This window comes from Heterocephalus glaber, unplaced genomic scaffold (genome assembly GCF_053883595.1).
Source record: "Heterocephalus glaber isolate CG9 unplaced genomic scaffold, H.glaber_assembly_v1.0 deba00001461, whole genome shotgun sequence".
Lineage (NCBI taxonomy): Eukaryota > Metazoa > Chordata > Mammalia > Rodentia > Bathyergidae > Heterocephalus > Heterocephalus glaber.
The window spans coordinates 43,694,934-43,709,228 of record NW_028258308.1 but is presented as its reverse complement, the minus strand read 5'-3'; the positions used below and the strand labels follow the sequence as shown (position 1 = coordinate 43,709,228).

At 42.9% G+C, this 14,295-nt stretch overlaps 1 pseudogene; it reads right to left on the bottom strand.

The window, feature by feature from the left end:
* Positions 1-6,084: 6,084 nt before the first annotated feature.
* On the bottom strand, positions 6,085-8,456 carry LOC101715268 (nucleolin-like; annotated as a pseudogene).
* Positions 8,457-14,295: the final 5,839 nt, after the last annotated feature.

Sequence of the window (14,295 nt, the reverse complement as noted above, 5' to 3'; positions counted from 1 at the left end):
GCTGACCCGACCAAGTTGACCCGGCCGAGTCCACTTTTACACCCTGGTGAGCTGCGGGGCCGGCGGAGAAATGGGCTGTTTACTCAGGCCATGTCTCTCTCCTGCACCTGCACCTCTTGTGGCCCTTTCGGTTACTTCGTCTTTGCCAGGGCTTCAGCTGCGGGCCCTAGTAGTTCTAAAACCTCCATACTAGTGGTTCCCGTAGCGCAGGACCAGACCACAGCGTCTCCAGCACCTGGGGAAGATGGGGTTCTTGAGAGCTCTGTGGGAGCCCCAGACCCTCCGGGTGATGCTGATCCTGGAGACTAGAGAAGCACTGTTCTCCTCGAGGCAGCGTCTCTCAGCGCTGGCTCTCCAGGTCATTCTGACATGTAGGGAAAAGGCAAATCTACCACTCTGTCTATTCTTTCCACTTGGTGAGATCAGCGTTTCTTCTCTGAGTTGCTGCTGAGTTTCGCTTCTGCTGTCTTTTGTTTTCTGTGCAAATATCCCTTCTGTCTTACCTAGATTAGATGTCTCTTCCCTGCCAATCCAAAGACTGGGAACTTTTCCTGTGCCCAATTGATTGACAAGAATAAAACAAGTTGGCTGATTGACAGGCTGATAGTGCCTGCCTGATTGTAATCATGTATAAAAATTAAAACAGAAACGTCGAGTGAGAGAGTGAGCACATTTACACAGAGCTGTGAAAGTGGGGTAAGTCAAAGAGGAATTTCCAAAGGGAAGGGGCATTTGAGCTGTCTTTCAGATTGTGTTTTGTGAATGGCAAATGGCCTTTTCAGGTGCCTTTCAACCTCGTGCTCCAATGATTTTGTTACCCAAAAGTTTTCAGTTGTGACAGATTGTATTTTTCAAAGATAGCGCTCTGATATAGATCTTGTTCTACATGCCCTTCTTACAATACAATGGCATCAACACTCTTTCATCAGGTGGTATCTGCTTGCCTTTTTTTCCTCAGTGCTAGGCAAGTGATCTACTCCTAAGCTACACCTCCAGCCCTGTCCTTGCCTTTTAAATCTGGAAATACCTTTGCAGCTGCTCAGACCAGGAGAATTTGGCAGCAACAATGCTGCATGGCTTCTGGGACTAAGTCCTGACAAGCTGTGGCTTCCACCTGGCTCTTTTCCAAGAGCTGCATCCCTTGGGAGCCTAAGCTAATGTAGGAAGACTGGTTTCCTTGCAGCTGCCTTGCTGGGGAGCTCATGTAGAATGGTTACCCAGAGAGAGCCATAGCCTGGGAGCCTGAAGCCTCATCCTTCAGATGTCTGGATTGAGTGAGGCTTCAGATGATTCTGCCTTTCAAACTAAACCATTCCACTTAACCATGAGGGGAGCAGAGATTAGCTGTTGGAGCCCAACTGCCTGCTTGTGAGCAAAGCAAAGGTTGTTTTACTGACCTAAGTCTTGGAGTGGTTTATTGTGCAGTGTTAGATGACTGAACCCTGGTGTTGGAGCACAGCTCCATTCTTCCCTAATTTTTATTACCACAAACATTTCCAATGACTTTATTAACATTCCTTAAGTGTTACAGATTAGAGTTCAAGCACAGATAACATTTTCACACAAAACTATCCCTTCTCTGGGACCTACTGCCTGCTACCTAGTCCCTCCCACTCTGCTAAGGAGCAGGAATCATTATTTATTACAGGTATGACCTTAAACAAGTCACTTCTCTGGGCATTGTTTATTAAGTAAGAATAAAATGTGTTTACCTGAAGATAGAAGGATAGATTGAGAAATTTGGGAGACTCCTTTTATTGTAGACAGCTAAATTAGTTGGATATATTATAGGCAGACAGGGCCAGGCCCTCAAAGGAGCCAATACAGAAAACAACTGAAGCACGTTTACTAAAGGGCAGGATTCAAAAAAGAGGAGCTACTACATGCACATACTTGTCCTAGGGATGAATAGCAGTGACTGATATTCTAAATAGGTATCAGTCACCTTGGGTGCAGACCAAACTCTTCCTAGCCCATTCCTTCCTGGAAAAACCTTGTTCATTCCACATACATTTGATTCATGACTTGCTTTCCCATTTGATCCCCATTTGATTAATATTACTTAAGCAACTATACTTGTTGTAATCTTATTGGTTCACCCTAGTTGTGTCCCAACTCATTAGTTGACTATAGTTGTGTTCTACCTTGAACTTGCCTCACCTCGTGGCTTTGCTTAAAACACCCTTGAGAAGCAGGGTCAACAGACAACCCATTTTCTGGGTGTTCCCTCCTGTCTCAGGCAGGAGCTGTCTTTCCCTCAAATATTCCTACTCTTAACCTCCATTGTTCCTAGAATTCATTCTTCATTTCTTGAGAACATGAGGTTGGCATTTCAGATATCTAACAAGTGGGAGTTATATTTCCCTTATTTAGATTATTTAAAGGTTCACATATCATATACCCTATATCACTTTCATGTCTAAGATCTTTGATTTCAGCTGACATTCTTCAGACAAAAATAATTTAGAAGATACATTTGCAGAAGAATGTTTCCAGTATGTGAAGGAATATTACACAGGATGTGCTGGCCCACATCCATAATCACAGCATTACAGGAGGCTTAGGTAGGATCAAAATCTCAAGTCTCACCTGGGCAATTTAGTGAGATTCTGTCTCAATGTAAAAAAGGGGGTAGGGATTTAGCTCAGTGTTCAATCCCCAGTACTGAAATTGTCGGGAGCAATTCTACATAACTTTGGGGAAAACTTTCACAATTAAATTATGATTAGGCCTAGTTTTCCTGCCTACAGGCCAGCTATGGCATGTTATGACATAACTTCATTTTCACCTCTGGTCACTGCTAAAACCTCAATGGTCCGGTGATGCTGTGATGCTCCAGGGCAGGATCACACCAGCTGAAGACATCCTGGGGAGGAACAAAATCTTCATCTGCATAGTTCCTCATTGTTCTAGGATTATCACAGCTTCTGCCCTATGAGTCATCTGTTACATTGTTACTCCCGATATACCAAATAAAGGTGTAGCAAGCTTGAGGTCTTTAGTCTTTGCTGTCCAGAGCAGCATTGATCAGGTCCAAAGCCCAGCTTCTTCTCTAAGTCTCATTTCTGTCTATATATTAATTAATTCACCTTGTGCTGTCATGGCTCACAGAAGACTAGGACTTACTGCAGAGGTTCTAGTAATGTCCCTTTTCCTTGTTCCCTACAAGAAACAGAAGGAGAAGATGAAGGTGGGGGGGAGAAGAAGAGGAAGAGGGAAGAGGAGGATAAGGAGGAGGAGGAAAAGAAGAAGAGGAGGAAGAAGAAAAGAGTATTAAAGACACATTAAAAAAGCGGAAGAAGACAAACATGGTGAAACTGTCATGTGCTCTAAAGCTTAGGAAGGTGAGAGAACATGCCTTATGTTACAGAATATAGACTGAGGAAAATCAGGAATATCTGGTTGATGTAGACTCTATCAAGTTATCTAGACAATATCATAAAATGGAATGCTGTTCATTAAAATGATCATGTAAAAAGAATTACAAGAGTTATGATAACAGGAGGAGGAGGTCAGATGATGATAAATGTATCTGCAGGGCAGAATTTGTAGTCAAGCTTTGAGGATTGAAAGACTAAGATGAACATGCTAATAAAAATTTAGAGATATGAAGGTAAAAGCAGAGCAAGAGAAAAGTTATTGGTTAAATGTGAAGAGGACACAAAAAATATAATCTAATACAAAAGAAAGTGTTGTTAATGCCATTTCAAGATATTTCTTAATGAAGACATTAAGAGTATTAACTTAAAAGAAAAGATGCACACAGGGTTTGAAGTATTAGTTTCGAGGTAAGGCTTTTAGGGGCAAGCACCTATGCTTGCATGGGATGGGGGAACCTGCTCTCTTTTTAAGTGACTGCTAAGATCTCTTAAAGATTTTATTTCATAGAATAAGTCCCTTTAGAGAAAGACACAAGGAACTAGCTGAAAATAGCCAGGTTATGCTGAGTCATTCTTCTAGGTGACCCAGAGTAACCTATGTTCATTATAATGTTATCAATATACAGGTTTCCTTAATAAAATCCTCTCTTCTGTATTTAAGACACAGCTTTGGGAGTTCTCCCAGGGGTCTTCTTACATGTACAATTACCCTTTCTTCACTCCTTTATCTTTAGGCTGGGATGATTGGCTTTGCACTCACCAATGTGTGAACCTTTGTGTTTGGTGACAGAATTGCAATTTGGTACACTCAATCAGGGCAGTCCTGAATAATGTCCTGTAAGGCAAGGGTAAGACAGGTTTTTTGTTTGTTTTTTTTTTGGTATCAGGGATCAAACTCCAGTCTTTGCGCTTGCACAGCAGGAGGTGAAACCACTGAGCTAAATCCCCGGCCCTGTGGCAGGTTCTTAATGAAGAGTCCCACAAAAATTTGTTTTTGGAGGCAGTTCATTGGCTGGGCAGAAATTTCAAATTGAAAACTCATTCTGATTGGTCAGTGAATCAGGATACTGACTTCAGTTTATCCAAGTCTATTGGGACATTGTGTAGTTTAACCTTTAGCAGGGGGAAGGTACAACATGGTCACAATCTCCTGGTTCCACTTTAGAAGTCTTAAACTTAATTCATTTTCCTTCACAATATCTGTTGCAGATACAACAAATAGGAACAGCTAAAATATTTGTTGATAGCTGCATCAGTCAGTCAGTGCTTACTGGAGAAAACATTTAATACAAGATATGCAAATATATAAGAATTTACAGATGGGCTTACAATGGCTGCCCACAGAATTGGACATGGAAGAGTGAAGAGGTTCTGTCTGCACACTGGAGATCTGAAGGATCCAGCCCAAGGCCTGGAGCTCACTGCAATGTCCTGTGGGAGTCCATATCAGGAGGCCAAGAGGTCTGGGATGGAAGGCTGAAGGGTCAGTGCTGGAGGCTGAAGAGTCTTCACTGGAAGCCAGGAGACACAAGGTGAAGGTGAAGACTGGAGCTCCTCTGAAGAAAACAGAAGCAATCCTTCCTTCTTCATTTCCCTTTTATACCATCTGGAGACAATCCTCCCTAGGGTGGGTCTTCGACACCCAGGACTATGCTGAGCCAATTTAGTTGGGTGTTGACACAATCAATCAACCATCACAATAGCTACAGAAACATTTATTCATAAGAAAGAAACTAATTTTTAAAGTAACCAAGGGTATATGACAGTACATAATGTCTGTGTACAGTCCTGGTAAGTTTTCTGGAGGAAGATGGTGTTGTAATATCATCATTATTCTTTTCAAATCACCACCACCTTTCCCTGTGTGTTCAACAGCTGTTTCTCACGGTTTCCTTCCTCAGAATTCCATCATACTTGTGGTCTTACTACTGAAGCATTAAGTTTAGGGAGTTGTTGCTTGAGCAGTTTTATTCCCGTTTTTTCAAATGAAGATTTGCACTAAGGGTAGGAATATCATGTCTTGTATGTTTATGGGTGGCAGTAAGTCTCCTTTGAATGTCTCCTTTTAGCTTCATAAGGAGAGGCATTGGCTGGTGAATGTGTAAATATATTTCTGGCCAGTGGTAAAACCTAATACCTACATGTGTGAGTAAGATGCTGAAATTCAGAAAAAAGGGTCAGGTTTGTGTCTTCCTCACAAATGTAAAATCTCAGCTATTTTTTTTTTCTTTGGTACTGGGGATCGGACTTGGGACCTTCTGGTTTCGAGGCAGGTGCCGGAACCACTGAGCTAAATCCTGGCACTGGGCTATTTTTGATATTCCTAATCCTTTCTTCTCTCCAGATTTAGCTCCTCTCAAAACAAAAACTCCTGCTATTTACTCACTGCAGAATATACAATGACCATGAATTTTTCTTTTCTTTTTTACAGAGTTTAGGATTTTTAATTTGTCCTAAAATCACTGAAGCAAAAATCGTAAAATGTTCTTCTTTTCTTTATAAACCCCCAACACACACCTTAAAAACTATGTGTAGGAAAAAATGGTTTTGTACTGGGACGAAACAATATAAACTCAATACTTAGAGGTAAGAGCTAACTCTATGACTCATCTCTAAAAAGTTTATAAATCTCCAGTCAAAACCAACACAGTATATCTCTCCTGAAATGTCATCTCACTTTCCAAGTAGAACACAGGGTGCAGTCTTGAAATATCCTCAGAAGGCCCTGTCATCGAACAGGTGACAGAGTAAAACCTGAGTCCTTTCTTTCCAACAGAACAGGCAAAGACAAGGACAGAAGGGACTATTCAAAGTTGGTCTTCTTTCTTTGTGGCTTTTGGTTTTTTTCTCATTCCCTGCCACTTCAGAAGCCTCCTTGAATTCCAGAGCCTCCCAGTCCTCTGCCTCCAAATCTGCCTTGGCTGCCTCTGCCACCTCCTGGGCCCCTGAAGCCACCTTCATGCTTAGGCTTGGCCCAGACCAAGGTAACTTTTTTTTTTTGAGACAGGGTTTCACTTTGTTGTTCAGGCAGACCTTGAATTATGTCACCCAAGCTGGCCTCGGTTCTTCTGCCTGTCTCCCGAGTGCTGGGATTACAGGCATGCGCCATTACACATGGCAGTCCAAGAGGACTTTGTTTCTATCAATTTCACCATCCTCCATAGCCTCCTTGGCAGCCTTGGTATCTTCCTCACTGGTGAAGTCTACAAAACCAAACACCTTGGAGGAGCTGGTTTTCCAGTCAGTGACTATCCTTGCTCAAATAGAGCCATCAAATGATTCCTTTAAGGTCTCTGGTGGTTTCCTCAGACAGACCCTTGACAAACATTGTTTTGGACAGCTGGCTTTTTGTACTGAGTGATCCCTTGGGCTTCTACGGCCCCAGTCTGATAGTTCTGCCCTCAATTTCCCTTTTATTACAGGAGTGTAAGGCTTCTTTAGCATCTTCAAATGAAGCAAATTCTAAAAATGTGTATTCTTTAGGTCTGCTATTTTGGTTCTGGAGCACTTTGATAAAAGTTGCCTTCTCAAATACTTCCTGAAGAGTTTCTTCTGTTGCGCTGTAGGAGAGGTTGCTTAAAACTGGAGTTTTGGGCCCAGGGATTTAGCTCAGTGGTTTCACCACCTGCTGAGCAAGCACAAGGACCCGAGTTCGATCCCCATATTAAATAAACAAACAACAAAAAACTGGAATTTTTGATTTGAGCACTCCAGCTGCTGTTCTGTCCACTTCTGTAGTCATGATTTTGATCTTTCTCCTAATGCAGCAGAGGGGAACAGATCGCCCATCTATCTCTGTTCTCTGCTTTTCTTCAAAGGTTTTCACTCCATCGGCTTCCATCTTAAATTCAATCTAAGCAATATACCTTCCCGTCCTTGATGACTACTCTGATCACTGTGGTATCTTCAAACATTTCTTTTAATTCATCTTGAGTGACTTTGGAAGGGAGATTTTTGGCCAAAAGTGTCCTTGCAACTAAATCTTTCTTGCTGTCTTTTCTTTGGGTTTCTCTAGTTTAATTTCACTGCCAAAAACGTTTAAACCTGTGAGTTCCAAGACCTTTTCCAGGTTTTCAGCAGATTCAGTCTACATAGCCAAACTTCCAATTTGTATCAATTCTGACATCCATAGTAATGAGATCATTTTTAGCAAAAACTATTGATACCAGTTTTTAATTCAGGAGATTTGTTAGAATTCAGATATCCAACAAAGAGATTGAATGCTGTAGTTTGTTCTGTGCCTTCCACTTTCTATTTCTTGACTCCAGGAGCTGCCTTCTGTTTGGTCATTTCCTTCTTTCATTTTCCAGGTACTTCTTGACAGGTTCTTCCACCTCTTTCTTGTCCTCATCATCTTCATCCTCCTCCTCAGCCACATTCTTGGCTTTTAGAGCCTTCTTTCCATTGGTTGGTTCGTTTCCACAGCTTCTTCAGAGTTTTCTCCCTCTTCATCATCATCGTTGTCTTCCTTCTCATCACTGTCCTTGTCCTTTGAGGCAGGGGGAGCACCACTTTTGCCTCAAATTCCTCATCTTCTTCCTCCTCACTGTCTTCTTTGGCATTTTTGCTGTTCTTTGTCCTCTTTGCTAGGGCAACAGTGCCCTTCTTACCAGGAGCTGCTACCATTGCTTTGCCCAATATGGCTCCCCTCTTGCCAAGTGGTGCGATTGCCTTGGTGGGTCACTGTCATTTTGGCTGGTGTGGCTGCCAGTGCCCTTTTGCCTAGGGTGACAGTTGCTTTTTTTTTGGTACCAGGGATCAAACTTGGGACCTTGCACTTTTGAGGCAGGCGGCAGCACCACTGAGCTAAATCCCCATCCCAGACAGCTGCTTTCTTGCCAGGTGCAGCAACTGCAACCTTTTTGGTTGGGGAAAGTACTATTTTTTTTGCTTGAGTTGTGGTATCCTTCTTGCTTTTTTCTGAGGGATGACAACCTCCTCTCCACTGCTGTCAACTTCTGACATTTCCTCCTCATTGCTATCTTCTTCTACCTCCTTTGGGGAAGGTGGCATTTTCTTGGGGTCACCTTGATTTTCTTTTAAAAAATTAAATCTATCTCTGAAACACTGTGGCCAACACAGCAATTAGAAGGTTTAGTAAAATCATTTCCCTAATGATATTCTGGGTAAGAGTCAAATAGAAATATGACCTGACCATTAAGAAATTCATGGACATCTTTTTTTTTTTTTTTGGTACTGGGGATAGAACTCAGGAGCTTGTGCTTGCCAGGCAGGTGTAGTGCCACTGAGCTAAATCCCCGGCCCTCATGGCATCTTTGATAAAAAGCACAAGGTCCTGTGTCCAATTCCTAGTACCAAACACCACTGTGTACAGCCTGTCACTAGTGAAAAGTAAACATCTTAATTACATCCATCCCCTATTTATCAGAAAGCACAGAACGATTATGCTCTATATCACATACATTTTCAGGGCATTTTACTATTAGCTCAGGATAGATAAGGTTATACTTCCACTATCCCAGTGATGGAAATTATTACATTTTTCAGTTGTAATTTTTAACTCAGTTATGAAAATACTGAAATCTGACCATGAAATTGTTAGGTTTTTTTTTTTTTTTTTTGGTACTAGGGATCAAACTCAGGACCTTGCGCTTGCGAGGCAGGCAGCAGAACCACTGAGCTAAATCCCTGGGCCATTTGGCCTGTTATAGCAGTTACTGCTGTGAACAGCTGTCATTCCAACTTGTTAGAACCCTTATGATTTGGACCTTACTCCTGGAGTTCTGTGAAGGCTGAAATTGCTTTGGACATTTCCCTATTGAAAGGGAGACCCTAAGTTTTCTAGCCACCCTCTCTTTGCTTCATCTTCAGCCTGAGAAATTCAACTCTAAACTTTACCCTTGGCTTTGTGCTGTTTCTAGGCTGGAAGTTCAATTCATTTATTTTAGAGGTCTACTTACATACTGCTAAGCAAGGAAAAGTTACAGTACTCTTCCATATTTTCCTTTTTCCTATAATTAGAACTTGCTGAGCTCAGAGGGTAGCATCTGTTGATAACTAAGGAGATTGAGGCAAACAGGCTGCAGAGGAGTGGGACTGAAGAGGGGCCTGAGTGACACCCCAGGAGTGTGGTCACTGCGGACGGTCACAGCCCATTGCTGTACTGCACACTGCAACTGTGTGTAGGATGGTTAGGACAGGGCCAGCCACATGGACACATACAAGTTATTGTTTTGTTGTAATGTTTTCTAGGCATTTGAAGAAGTATGGAAAATGAAAAGCCACTTAACATTACAAACTTAGGGGATGAGGCTCAGTGGTAGAGTGCTTGCCTACCTACCATACACAAGGTCCTGGGTTCCACCCCCAGCATGGCACTGAAAAAAAAAGAAGCAAGCAAAAGACAATGTTACAAAGCTCTTCTAGGACCTGTGTACTCCTCTTTCTGACCCCTTGCCTTTCCCTCCCTTGCCAGAGGTCACCACTATCCTCAACCTGGAGTTTGTTTCCGGACATGCTTTTATCTTTTTTGTTGTTGAGACAGGGTCTCCACTATGTAGTTAAGGGTGCTCAGGCTGGCTTGGAATTCACAGTGATCCTCCTGCCTCAGCCCGAGTGCTGGGATTACACGCATGCACCACCACACCCAGGTATGTTTTTATATCTTATTGCATCTGCTCCACAAAAACCTAATAATAAGAGCTATGTGTGAGATTTATGAATAACTCATGACATACAATAAAACAACTTTATTTTTGCCTCTTTACATTTATTTGTTGAGGATAGTTCTGCCCTTGCTCTTGGTTGATAAAAGATTCTTCTTGTCATTTAAGGAACCCTTTAAGTACCAAAACACAGCCTTGCCTGACTTAGAAACTAAGATGCCCAGCTTTATGGTATGATCAGAGCCCCTCCTGAGAATGGTACCTTCTGGTGCTTAGCACTGGCTCCTTTAGCAGTGGCAGCAGCCAGGTCAGCCTCATGGAGGAAGTCCATGCTGCTGATCAAATGCAGACTCCATCCTTGCTGCCATGGCCATTTCCATGGTCTCACAGAGCCAGCTCCCGGAAGGCTGGGCAGAGAAGCCGACTGGGCATTAAATCAGTGAGGTCCCTCCGAAGTGAAGGGTGTCTGGCAGGCATGCCTCCTGTTTTGTCCTGTGGGTCCTTCAGCAGTTGTTCAATAGGTGGCCACTCTCATAAACCAGTGGTCCATGCTGTGGTCTCCTGCTGATGCTCCCTCTGGCTGAATCCTACTGGAAGCCCCACAGGATGAGGGAGCCAGGTTGATGCAGTCTGTACAGTCAATCTTCTGGAACATAAGGAGAACACAGCAAGAGAAAGGACCCAGGGGCAGGGGCAGGTTATCCAGGCCACCTTAAAAGGCTGGGTCTTTGTCCAGGTCTCTATCGCTATTCTGTTCCATTCTCTGAGTCTTTGTATCAATTCCACGCTTCTCAGTTACTTCAATTTTCAAATATATCTTCGTAGTTATAGGCACAGCTCCTTAATATTTTTAAAATCATCGTTGGGACCTTGACAGGCAAATATGGTTGTTGTTTTTGGTGCTGGGGTTGGAATCCAGGGTCTCATGCAAGCTAGGCAAGCACTACCACTGAGCTACAACCCCAGCACACTTCCTACTTTCCTAATCAAGCTCGTCTGTTGAACAAAAAAAATGTTTATTTTTTGTGAGACAGGGTTTCACTGTGTAGCCCAGGCTGGCCTTGAACTCACAATGATCCTCCTGCCTCAGCCTCCTGAGTGCTGGGATTACAGGCATGCACTACCATGGCCGGTAAACAAATTAATCAGAAATCAGACTAAATTTTATCCTATGGGCCTAAATGTCTTTTTAAATCTCAGAAGCACTTTTACTTTCTGCCTCTAAATTCTGCAGGGTTAATATGCAGCTGCATACACATAAACACACACTTCTTTTATAGAATACTACATATTTCCTTTATAGAGACTCTGACACCACCCATCTGCTCTATAGAAAACTTGTGGTCACTTCAAAATCTATAGTACCTCAGAGTATAAAACAATGTGCCCAACAAATTTCTTCAGAATTTTCTTAGTCTCTACAAGGGATATGATTACTTAAAATTTATTCCTCTCAATGGCAAGGAGTTGGCAAAGTTTCTATTACAATATGGCTACTGCTGGGCTTCTGGTTACTTAAAAGATTTTTTTCCTATACTGAAGTAGCCCATATATGTAATTAGATATTAAGTGAAGTTCTTTTCTGCAATATTAAAAATGCTCAAATAAAAAGTACCCCAAACATGCTGGTTGGTCTTTCTTTTTCTAATTGTTACCAAGGCACTCATTTTAAAATTTGACAAGGTGTCTTGGTCTGTTTTGTTCTGCTGTAACAGGACACCTGAGGCGGAGAGAGAGGAAGGACAGAGGGGAGAGAGTGGAGGAGACACTCATTCTTTCCTAAGAACAGCAGCATGAATCCATTCAGAAGCAGAATCCTCAGGACCTGATTACCCCACTGGGTCTCATCCCAACACTGTCGCCTCAGGGATGAAGTCTCTAACATCCACTTCTTGGGGAACAAATTCAAACCACAGCACCAGTATCTACACTAATACTGCTTTACAAGCACATAATCCTTCAAACATCTGTAAGAGTAGAAACTGGACTAAGCAACAACCTTTTGCACAGTGTACATGACACATACAGATGTGGAAAAGCTGTGCACATCAGTCTTCTCTTTGGGAAGTGGGTACATCTGTGTTTCTGAGAGTTCATCACAGAACCTGAGCTCTGTGCAGTGGGTTGCTTCCAGAAAAGTGATTGTCTAAACATTTTGAATACAAATGATGTTCTCTTCTGGACGTAATCCTGTCTGTGAAAATATGAGGTAACACAACAGATAAACAGAAATGTAAAGATAAAGAATAGTAGATCTAGCAGCCAGGGATTATTAAGATTTTTAGAAAAAGATAGCAAGGCTTTACATCTGTTAAAGGTAGGAAAAGAAGTATGCATTGTAGAGTGAGTGCAGCCAATGAAAGAGCTTACAGAGGCCACGAGGTTAGTGGCTGACATTTTTAAAATTTTTGTTTCTTGAGTCAGGGTCTTACTATGTAGCCTAGGCTGGCCTTGAACTTAGAGGCCACCAGGGTAGTGGCTGACATTTTTTTTTTTTTTGTCAGGGTCTTGTTATGTAGCCCAGGCTGGCCTTGAACTTTTACTGATCCTGCTGCCTCAGCCTCCCAAGTGCTGGGATTATAGGTGTGTGCCACCATGCCCATCCAGTGGGCGACATCTTTTGTATCCCTGATTCTGATGCCAGATCTAGGCCATCCTATCAAAAACGTGCTTGATTTTGCACCAGAAGTGAAGATAGCACTTTCTGATTGGTCCCAGCTGCAGGGCTTGGGAACTATTTTTTTTTTCTACATGTATGTCCTACAGCTCTGTGACTAACAGGTCATGTCCACTTGCCCAGCTGGCTGTCTATGCCCTAATCTGCTTCATTCCCTTGAGACATAGATTCCTATAATTCTTTATGGGTTGTTGAGGAAGTGGAAGTCTCTGTCTTCTATAGCTACTTCAATCTGGAAGGGGCTGTAGGCCCTACCTACTGGAGATTATATGCCCCCCATATACCTTGGGGTGCTGTGGCTCACTGGCTGGGTTTAAAAAATGAACTACTGAGCTGCCTGTTAAATGGGCAAAAGCTTAACGAATTTGTCAGGAGAGTCATGGGCTGTAGTCTGGATCACTATCTGAAGCCTTGAATGGATAGACTTTACTATTAGGTTGAGGATGCAGGGCCTAAATATGAAGGGGCAGGTCAGATTATTTCTTTGTTTGTCTTAAAAGGTGGACTATGCCAAATCTAGTAATTAGAATTTCCATACTTCCTGTGGAGGAGAAAGCATGGCAAAGAGGGATATTAGATAGACTACCAAGAACCTGAGAGTCATAGCCCTAGCAAGATTACTCACATTATGGATCCAATTAAAAGCAGAAGTCCCAGTACAGTACCCTTTTAAGCTGTGGTGGGTTAGGGGTCATTCATGACTATTTATCAGCACTTGGGGCAGTACTGGTCTTGCTTTTTGAAGAGGAGCCTCAGGTCTTCCAGATGTTCACAGGAGTAACTTTCTTCTTTTGGGTGCTCGTTTTCCCTTAGATAATTCAGGTGGGGCTGGCTTTATCCCATGAGATTCAGAGTCACCTGGGGTTCCTCATAGGAGATGGAGATGTCTGTGGACAGGGCCACTGTAGGTTTCCCTGGGCCCCTTCAGTCCTCTTCATCAGAGTGGGAGGTGAGGGTTTTAGCTGGTCTGGCCTCTCTGGGAGTAAGGAGTCAATCCTCAGGTATATCAGCCACCTGACACCGGGCACCTGGAGCAGGGCCCAGGTGTACAGTCACCTGCCCAGTGTCCAATTTTCTTTTATTAGCAGGAACTCTTTTCTCTGATTGAGAAAGTAGCTTATAGTGGCCACGAGGAGAATGGCTGACTTCTTTCCCTTCAGTTTGCTTAAAGTACTGCCATTTGTGAAAGCCATACATTTTGGTCTTTTTTTTTTCTCAGCCCTTCTCTCATCCACATCCAGATCCTGACTGTTGAACATAGAAGAGGCTGAGTTTAGTTATTGGGTCCTAGAGGTCTGGGGAACCCTCTGCAAACTTACCAGGATCTTCTAAAAATTGGCCTGCTTTTTGCATTGTTGGGTACCAGTCACTGAAAAAGGAATCTGGACGAGTAGTCCCCTCTACTCCTGTGAGCCTCTAGGGCAGGATAGCTATGAGTCAGGATAAAAAACTCCACTTTGTGTATGTCCTGCAGGGCTGAAAGCTATCTGAGGAACATGGGGAGAGGGCTGTAGAATACTAGGTCTCCCTGGGGAGCCGGTTTTGGTGGAGTTTGAGTCACTTGAAGAGAATGGGACTGATTTACTGGCCAGAGGATTATTAGGTGGAGGGT